This window comes from Antechinus flavipes, chromosome 6 (assembly GCF_016432865.1).
Source record: "Antechinus flavipes isolate AdamAnt ecotype Samford, QLD, Australia chromosome 6, AdamAnt_v2, whole genome shotgun sequence".
NCBI classification, from domain to species: domain Eukaryota; kingdom Metazoa; phylum Chordata; class Mammalia; order Dasyuromorphia; family Dasyuridae; genus Antechinus; species Antechinus flavipes.
The window spans coordinates 44939452-44950515 of NC_067403.1; positions in this window are offsets into that span (position 1 = coordinate 44939452).

Here is an 11064-nt window from a genome sequence, read left to right on the forward strand (position 1 = left end):
AACAATGAGATGATTCAGGCAGTTCCAATGGTCTTGTAATAGAGAGAGCCATCTGTATCCAGAAAGAGGACTGTGGGTTTTGAGTGTGGATCACAATATAATAGTTTCACCTTGCTGTTGTTTGCTTGCTTTTACTTTTATTTCTCAATTTTTTTCCTTTTTGATCTGGTTTTTCTTGTACAGCATAATGATTATGGAGCTGTGCATTCTTCCATGCACATTTAACCTATATCGTATTACTTGCTATCTAGAGGAGGGACTGAGGGGAAGGAAGGGAGATAAAATTTGAACTACAGGGATTGGCGGTGGTAGATACTGAAAACTAGCTTTGCAGTGTTTTGGAAAACAAAAAGCTTTTTTAAAACAAGACATATTTGTGTAAATATTTCTAATCATGGGGTGGATGGGTTGATACCTCTAGCTTCACTTCAGTTCTCCCCTCTAACATGGAATCCCAAACCAAAAGCCCCACTACCTTTGCACTCCCGGTGTGCTGGTTCCTTCTTGCTCAGGGCCACAGCTCAATAGCACAGCTGGGCCTGGTGTTCCTAATCAACTGAGGTTTTTTCAGTCTGCCTAGACTCAGACACCCCACACAAACACAGTTGAAGAGGTGAAAGTTTCTATAGTTAGGTTCTTTCTGCTTTACCTGTCTATTTTAAATATTATCCTTTTTAAATAAGAACTATTAGTGTAAGCACCTCTAATCCTGTTGGGAAGAGCTGATGATATCCCTAGTTTCACTTCAGCTCACCCTTCTTATTTGGAACCATAAACCAAGAGCTCTTCCCTAAGTATGGGCAGTCAACAGTGACCCTGCCCCCCAGCTCCTGCTCTCCCAGTGTGCTGGTTCCTTCTCATGCAGCAGCCACTGAATTTCCCTCTGCCTTCTGAGCTCAAGCCCAGATTCTGCACCCTCTCGAGTTGAAAGTTCCTATGGTTCCTGCTGGGGCTCCAGCCATACTCAGTACACACTTATTCCTTACTTGGTCTTTGTTCTGAGCTAGCTGAAGGATGTTTTCACTTCACACTGGCTAATCCCTGGTCTGGGGGGTTTTATTCTGGTTTTCTCAGGTTTGGAGTTGTTCCAGGAGAACTCCTATTCTGACCCAAGTCTTCTTTGTTTTCACCCAGTCTATATTGATACTGAGGTACAATTTTATTCTGTTTGTGGGGAAAATCTGGAAAACTTTGGATTTTCTGGCCTACTCTGCCTTCTTCCCAGAATCCTCCCATTTAAGGAAATTGTCAAAGGATAAATGTACATATTTAAATAATTATACCTAATGTATATTGGTTAAGTGAAATATAATAATAATCATAATAATAAAACAGATATAAAAATATATTAGACCAAAGTCTCACTTCTTATGGAAGTAGATCAAACAGAGGGAGCAGTCAAATAAATCTATTTAAATTTCTGCTTAGAAAGGACTCTAAATATTGATTACAAGCTATTTATGGTAAATAGATTGGTCTTGCCATCATTCAGAATCATTGAATTTGAGATTTGAAAGGGATCACAGAGGCCATTTAGTTCAATAGACATATACATATTCATATATGTGTGTATAGATAGGTGTATATATTATATATGTGCACATTACATACATTACATTCAATTCATTATGTATGTATGTGATACATATGTGTGAATCCCCATTATAATATATAAAGAGGTTCTTGTTCAGCTTTTGCTGGTAGATCAAGAGGAAAATCACCAACCTATTAAACTTTGGGACATCTCTAATGGGAAGTTTTATTTTGTTTTATTTTCCTGACATTCAGCCTTTCTTCCATACCTCCCATGCTCCTGGTTGTATCTTCTGTGAATCAGACTGTGAATCAGTTAACAAATATATATTAAAGGCTTAAAATAACAAAACTATTCCTTCCTGCATGCCAAAGCCCTTAAATAGTTAAATACCATTATCATTTCTATCCCCACTCCTTCCCCAGTCTCTTCTTCTGCTTAAATGTTCCTGATTTATTCAATTGTTTCTCATTGTCATAAATTCACAACTCTTAATCATACTGATTTTCCTCCTCTGGAAACTTTTCAAGTTACATAGAAACTTATTAATCACTACATAGTCTATGAAACTATTATTTTTAATGTACTCAGTTTCACTAGAACAGCTTTTTTCTTGAATATTTACTTTTTCGAACAAATACAACCAATACAGACATTAGTGGTGAACAATGAAGTAAGAGACACTGGATGGTTACATCAGTGGAAAAGATTATATCATAAGCACATACATCAAAGAGTAAGTAAATGTGGAAGAATATTCAAAATTCAAATATGAACACGATAGATTTTGAAATCAAAATCAGAATGCTCCTCTCCTGTTAGTGATGAAATGGGAAAATCATAATTTAGAATATGAAATCCAAATATGCCCATCCTTGTCCTAAAAATATAACCAAGAGCAAGAACATTTCATCCTCTAAATAGTTTCTTGTGGTAAAGAACAGAATATCTCTTCTTGACAAGGAAAACCTCTATTTTTTATGTTGTGTCTGCAAAAAGATATGTAGGGTTCAAAATAAAAGTATTATTGGAATTTGAAATGCAAAATATTCAAAGCAAAACATTTAAGAATGAATTGTTTAAAATACATATACCAATAAAGTGTCACATCACATCAATCGCACCACAAAAATTACAAAAATCACATTACAAATAGTAATGCTAAATACAAAAGATGAGAACTCTGCTTAATAGTTACAAGACAAAATACGATCAAGGGGAAACACATTGAATCCTTTTCAGTCCCTTACTGAGTTAAGCACAAGTGTGTATACAGATCCAGATTTTTAAAAGCCTGAAGAAATTAATCTTCCTGAGTTTCTTTGGTAATAGGTAGGAGAAATAATAGGCAAATTGAAATAAAACCAGGAAAGATAGGAGAGGCCATGATGTGGCACATTTCTGAGAACAATTAAGAAAATTAACAAGAATAAGGGAGACTGAGGTAGTCAACCAGTCAATAAACATTTTTAGAAGCCTACTATGTAGCAGACATTAATGGAAGGTGCTGGAATTCCAAAAATCCAAAGAAACTTTTCCAGTGGCATCAGCTTCTGCCTTACAGAATGGAGCACTTTTTAAACCTATTTATATCTGATGAATGAAACACTATCAATGTTATGGAATATAGCCTATTAATATGAAAGAATGAATGCACTTTCAAAATTATCTTGACTTTCTCTTCAATGTAAACAGAAGTATTGAAATTAAATGAATTATTAAATTTTACAGAACTATTTTTAAAAGAACTATTTAACAATAACCCTTAATATTGAGAAGCTACTCATCCTATCTCATTTAGGGTTTATATCCTTAAAGTCCAAACAAAAATCAATTGGAAATTTAGTCCTTAAGCTAAATCTCATATGACCATAATGCATCTCAAACCCACCAAACCAAACATTTGAATTGCAATATGACAAAAGTTTTTGGGGTATCCACTCCAAGTGTAATAATCTCATTTGAGCAATGGTCTTACAAGGCTGCCTAGGAAGGTGTTAACCAGCTTTAGTAGAAAAAAATATTTCCCCTATTGTTGGCCAAGTGTGGGTTTAATATGAGTAGTCTATGCACTTTCAGTATGAGTAGGAAAAAAGAAAGCAGAGGAAGAAAAGGAGGAATATATGGCTCAAAAGCATTTTTTATAATATTACACTGTGGAATCCCATAGTACAGGAAGCTGAAGCATTTCCTCTCAAATACAGAAATAACAAATAATGAAAATAAGTTAGATTATCCTCTCCTATAATTCTACACTTCCTAAAAAAAAAAAAAAACTATTGTAGAATAATGTGACAAAAATTGCCTTTTATTTTTTTTTTAATTTTTATTTAATAATTACTTTATATTGACAGAATCCATGCCAGGGTAATTTTTTTACAACATTATCCCTTGCACTCGTTTCTGTTCCGATTTTTCCCCTCCCTCCCTCCACCCCCTCCCCTAGATGGCAAGCAGTCCTATATATGTTAGATATATTGCAGTATATCCTACATACAATATATGTTTGCAGAACCGAACAGTTCTCTTGTTGCACAGGGAGAATTGGATTCAGAAGGTATAAATAACCCGAGAAGAAAAACAAAAATGCAGATAGTTCACATTCGTTTCCCAGTGTTCTTTCTTTGAGTATAGCTGCTTCTGTCCATCATTTATCAATTGAAACTCAGGTCTCTTTCCTTCAAAATATGTCCTCATACAATATCGTTGTCGAAGTGTATAATGATCTCCTGGTTCTGCTCATTTCACTTAGCATCAGTTCATGTAAGTCTCGCCAGTCCTCTCTGTATTCATCCTGCTGGTCATTTCTTACAGAACAAAAAATTGCCTTTTAAACAGAATTGTATATTATCAAAGGATATTTCCTTCGGGAAGTTTGTAATGAATTTCTGGGGATAGAGACAAGATGGTGGAGCAAAGCCAGGAAGTTGCTCGAGCGCTCCTAGTTTCCCCCAAAACTACATGAGACCAAGCTTCTGAACAGAATCTGATGGAATGAAATCACTGTACAGCTTAAGATAGATTGGAAAACCTTCAAGAAAGATCAGTCTCACTGTATTGAAAGAGGTATTCAACCCAACTCAGGTAGAATATAGGAAAGGCAGTGGGAAGTGTTAATCACAGCAGATCAGCAACTGAGACTCCATGTCTTGGCTTAGTATCAGAGCAAATTAGTAGGACTGTGTCCAGTCCCAACTCAGAAAGAAAATTCTGGGAAACCTCACTGTTTCCTAGAAAGAATAGATAAAGGTACCTACTGGAAAACCAGGGCACCCTGTGCTCAAGGCTCAGAGCAGCCCAGGAACTTTGGGATAGTGCTCCCTTGACCCCAGAAGCAGATCTTGATCTTAAAAAGAAAAAGGAAAAAAGAGAAAATACAAAAATAAATGGAAAGAAGATGAGCAAGAAACAGAAAAGAACCGTGACCATAAGACACCACTATGGTGACAGAGAAGACCAAAACACCAACTCAATCAAGGACAAAATGTCCACAGAGGAAATCTCAAAGAGTGATTATGAATTAGTCTCAACCCCAATAAGGCTTATTGGAAGTGCTTATAAAAGACTTTAAAAGGCAAATAAGAGAGGTAGAAGAAAAAAAATGAGAAAAGAAATCAGACATATACAAAAGAGAGTCAGCAGCTTGGAAAGGGAAGACAATTCCTTAAAAAATTCAATTGGTCAAATGCAAAAAAGAAAAAAAAAATCCACTGAAGAAATTAAAACCTTCAAAAGTTGAAGTTCAAAAGTTCCTAACCAAATGGAAAAAGAGATAAAAAAGCTAACTGAAGATAATCACACATTCAAAATAAAATGGGAAAATGGAAGTGAATGACTATAAGAGACATCAATATTCAGTCAAACAAAATAAAAAGATTAAAAGAATGGATGAAAAATGTAAAATACTTCATTGGAAAAACAGCTTAGCTGGAAAACATATCCAGGAGAGAGAATTTTAAAATTACTAATCTACTTTGAGGCATGACCAAAAAAAAAAATACTTGAATAGCATTCTTCAAGAACTCATCAAGGAAAACTTCCCAAATATTGTTGAAAATAGAGGGTGAAATACTTATTGAAAGAATCCATTGATCACCTTTGGAAAGAGATCCCACAAGGAAAATCTTAAAACTCCAGAACTACAATCTCAAGGAAAAAATACTACAAGTTGTCAGACAAGAACCACTCAAATATCAAAAATTAACAGTCAGTATTAATCAGGATCTGACAGCTTCTACAAAAAAGGCTCGAAGAGCCTGGAATACCATATTCTAAAAGGCAAAGGAGCAAAAATTAACTAGCCAGTGAGAATGAGCATCATCTTTTAGGGGAGAAGATGGATCTTCAATGAAGTAAAAGATTTCAATCATTTCTACTGAAAAAAGAACTAAAAAGAAAATTTAATCTTCAAACACAGAACTCAAGTGTAATATTTTCTTTAAAATGCAATGTTCTCTTTTGAGGTTTTCTTGAGGTCTCTGGAGGCAGCCTTCATTTCAGTTCAGTAATCACCATATGAACAGCCAGGGGTTAAAGTCTAAATCCTTTAGACTCTTTCAAAGTCTTGTCTCTTTTCCTGGGGTTTCTGCTAGCTTTCTTGGAGGCCTTCTGTAGTCGTGGTTCCTAGAGCCTGAGCTCCTGCCTCCTTCTCTGGCCTCTGAATCTCTCCAAATTCCAAGGGTTTGTGCTTCAGCCTCCAGCCGCAACAAAGGGGAAAGATGGAATGAATCTGTCTTGGCCTCTGAGAGCTTCTAGTGCACTTGTCTCTTCAGCTCCTGAGAGCTTCTTGTTTATATGCTGTACACTGAGTACAAACTAATCATTATATCACTAGGAAACCATTATTTGTTGTAGGATTAATTGCTAAACTATATTTAACCATTGTCTCCTCAATTCCACTTAGTACCTTGTTTCAAGTTGTGACACATAACATCTCCTTGTAGGATTAAATCAATCATACTGAACCATGGTAAATTAGATAACTATTTTCTCTCTCAATTACACTGACTTAATACCTTGTAAGAATCCTTTGTTTTAGATTCAGAGTTCTGGCTCATAACACTCAAGAATAATATAGAAAGCTAAAGATGGGGGAAATATATATTATTTAAAGGTTACATCCTTAGATGGAAAATGATATCTGTAACTCTTGAGAACTGTATCTGTTACTGGAGCAAACAGAAAGGAGGATCACTTGGATGGAGGGTGTTAGTTGGCTATAAATGGATGCTGATATGATGTATTAAAAAAAGACAATAAGGGGTACAAAAAAGACTATACTTGGAGAAGAAGAGAAGAAGGGAGGTATAATGTCACGAAATAGATCACATGAAAAGCACATAAACCTATTTCAGTGGAGGAAAAGAAGGGAGGGAAATAAGCATTGTTTGAGCCTTGATCTCATCAGTTTTGGCTCTAAGGGGGAATAACTTGATCATTCAGTTGGGTATAAAAATGTATCTAACCCTATAAAGAAGTAGGAGGATAAAGAAGAAAGAAAATGGAGGGGCTGGATAGAAGGGAGGGCAGAAACACTAGGAAAAAGAGGTAAGAGAATGGGAAGGAATGGCAGAAGATAAGGTAGTGGGTGAGATGGGTTAAAACTAAGGAAACACTATTAGGGATAGGATGGAGAGAACAAAAGTATATAGAAAGGAGAAAATAGAATGTAGAGAAATTCAAAGTTGATAATCATAACTGTGAATGGGAATGGGAGGAACTCTCCCATAAAACATAAAGTAGAGTGGATTAAAAAGCAGAATCTACTATATGTTGTTTTCAAGAAACAAATTCGACTCAGAAAGATGTACAGAATAAAGGTAAAAGGCTGGAACAGAATTTATTATGTTTTAATTGAAGTAAATATAAATAGGGTTAGCAATTCTGATCTCAAATAAAGCAAAAGTAAAAATAGATCTAATTAAGAGAGATAAGGAAGGAAAGTATATCTTGATAAAGGGTACCATAAACAATGAAGCAGGATGAAATACTAAATATAGATGCACAGTAGAGCAACCAAATTCTTAGAAAATATATTAAGCCAGTTACAGAAAGAAATAGACAGCAAAACTATATCAATGAGCAACCTCAACCTTTCCCTCTCAGAATCAGACATCTAACCATAAAATAAACAAGAGAGTTGGGATGTTAATAGGGTCCTAGAAATCTAGATATGATTCTAGATTTCATCTGGAGAAATTTATCTTCTTATCTCTTGCTGCTGGGCTTTGCCAGTAATATATGGAAATGATGATCAGTTGTGTCAGTTTATTTTACATCCTGCAACTTTGCTAAAGCTACTAATTGTTTCCAGTAAGTTTTTGGATGGTTTTCTAGGATTCCCTAAGTATATCTTCATATCATCTACAAAGAATGATAGTTTTATTTCTTCATTGCCTATGCTAATTATTTTTCTTTTTTATTGCTAAAGGCAACATTTCTAGTACAATGTAAATAATAATAGTGAAAATGAGCATCCTTATTCTGGAGAAAACCAAATAGAAACAGAAAGAAACTTGAGAACTGTATCTGTTACTAGAGCAAATAGAAGGGAAGCTCACTTAGGTGGAGGTTGTTGGTTGGTTATGAATGGACGCTGATGTGATGTATTAAAGAAAAAAGACAATAAGGGGTACAAAAAAGACTGTACTAGGAGAAGAAGAAAGGGGAGGTATAATGCCTTTCTCACCAGTACATGGCACCTATACAAAAAATTGACCATGTTTTAGGGCATACAAACTTCACAATCAAATGAAGAAAGGCAAAAATAGTAAATGCTTTCTTTTCAGACTACAATGCAATAAAAATTATATTCAATAAAGATAGGGAAAGATAGATTAAAAACCATTGCAAATTAAATAATCTTATTATAAAGAATGAATAGATCATATAAGAAATCACAGAAATAATCCATAATTTCATCCATGAGAATGAAAATAATGCAACAACCAAAACCTATAGGATGTATCCAAAGCAATTCATAGGGGATGTTTCATATCTCTAAATAAATACATGAATATAATAGAGAAAGAGTAAATGAATTGGGCATGCAACTAATAAAGGTAGGGAAAAAACAAATTAAAAACCCTCAATTAAATACCAAATTATAAATTCTGAAATTCAAAGGACAGATTCATAAAATTGAAACTAAAAAACCTATTTAACTTATTAATAAAACTGAGTTTATGAAAAAAAACAATAAAATAGATAAACTTTTTGTTAATTTGATTAGAAAAGAGGAAAAAAAAAAAGTCACCAGCTTAAAAAATGGAAAGGTCGAATTTACCATCAATGAAAAGATATTAAAATAAGATTAGGAGTTATTGTGTCCAACTGTATTGGTAGCTAATCTGAACATCCAACCTAAATGGATAAATATTTACAAAAACATAACTTACCCAGATTAACAGAAAAGGAAATAAATTACTTGAATAGTTTCTTTTTGGAAAAAATAGTAATAAAACAAGTCATCAATGAATTCCCTAAGAAAAAATCTCCAGGGAACAGATGGATTTCCAAGTGAATTCTTCCAAATATTTAAAGAACAACTAATTCTAATACTATGTAAACTATTTGGAAAAATAAGTCAAGAAGGAGTCCTGCCAAATTCCTTCTATGAAACAAATATGATTCTGATATCTAAACCTGGAAGAGCCAAAACAGAGAAAGAAAATTACAGACCAACTCTCTAGAGAATACTGAAGCAAAATTTTTAGATAAAATATTAGCAAAAAAATTATAGCAATTTTTCAGAAAGATAATACACTAGGCCCAAGTGGGATATATACCAGGAATGAAAAGCTGATTCAGTATCAGGAAAACTATTACCATAATTGGCCATATCAATAACAAAACCAAAAGAAATCATGATAATCTCAATAGATGCAGAAAAGGCTTTTGACAAAATACAGCACTCATTCAAATTAAAAACACTAGAGAATAGGAATAAAGGGAACTTTTCTTAAAAGTTAAAAAAAAAAAAAAACAATAGTAAGCAATGTTTGTAATGGAAAGAAGCTGGATGCCTTCCCAATAACATCAAGCATGAAATAAGGATGCTCATTTTCACTATTATTATTTACATTGTACTAGAAATGTTGCCTTTAGCAATAAAAAAGAAAAATAATTAGCATAGGCAATGAAGAAATAAAACTATCATTCTTTGCAGATGATATGAAGATATACTTAGGGAATCCTAGAAAACCATCCAAAAACTTACTGGAAACAATAAGTAGCTTTAGCAAAGTTGCAGGATATAAAATAAACTGACACAACTGATCATCATTTCCATATATTACTGGCAAAGCCCAGCAGCAAGAGATAGGAAGATAAATTACATTTAAAATTACTATAAACAAAATAAAACATTTGGATATTTACCTGCCAAGACAAACTCTGGAACTATATGAACACAATTACAAAACACTTCTCACACAAATAAAGTCAAATCAAAACAATTGGAAAATATCAAGTAATTATGGGTACACCAAGCTAATGTAATAAAAATTTCAATTCTGTCTACATTGGCCTACTTGTTCAATGCCATACCAATTAAACTTCAAAAATTATTTTATAGATCTAGAAAAATAATAACAAAATTCATCTGGAAGAATAAAAGGTCAATAATATCAAGGGAATTATTGAAAAAAAAATACAAAGGATGGTGGCTTAGTAACACTAGACCTAAAACTCTATTATAAAATAGCAGTCATAAAAACCATTTGATACTGGCTTAGAAATAGAGTGGTGGATCAGTGGAATGGATTGAATACCCACAATAAAATAATCAATGCCTATAGTAATCTAGTATTTTATAAACCACCAAACTCCAACTTCTGGAATAAGAATTCACTATTTGACAAAAATGGATGGGAAAACTGGAAAATAACAGATCAGAAACTTGGCATAGAACTACATCTCATACCCCATACCAAAATAAGATCAAAATGGATACATGACTTGAGCATAAAGGATGATATCATAAGCAAATCAGGAGTACAGGTAATAATTTACCTATTAGATCTTTAGAGAAGGGAAGATTTATTACAAAATAGTAACTAGAAAACTTTATAAAAGGCAAAATGGACAACTTTTATTACATTTAATTAAAAAGGAATTATTTTTTTTTTGTTTTGTTTTGTTTTTGCACAAACAATACCAACAGAAATAAGAGCAAAAAGCAAGCACAAAGCTGGAGAAAAAAAAAAGTTTATAATCAGGGGTTCTGATAAAGGTCTCATTCGAACATATATAAAGACCAATGTCAAATTACAAAAATAAGAGTCATTACCCAATTGATAAATGCTGAAAGGATATAAACAATTTTCAGATAATGAAATTAACACTCTAGTCATATGAAAAAAATGTGCTAAATCACTATTGGTAAGAGAAATGCAAATTAAAATAATTCTCAGGTACCATCTTACATCTCTCAGATTGGCTAAAATGACAGGAAAAGATAATGATAAATGCTGGAGGGGTTTTGTAGGGAAAAAGGGGCACTAATGCATCGTTGGTGGAATTGAGAAATG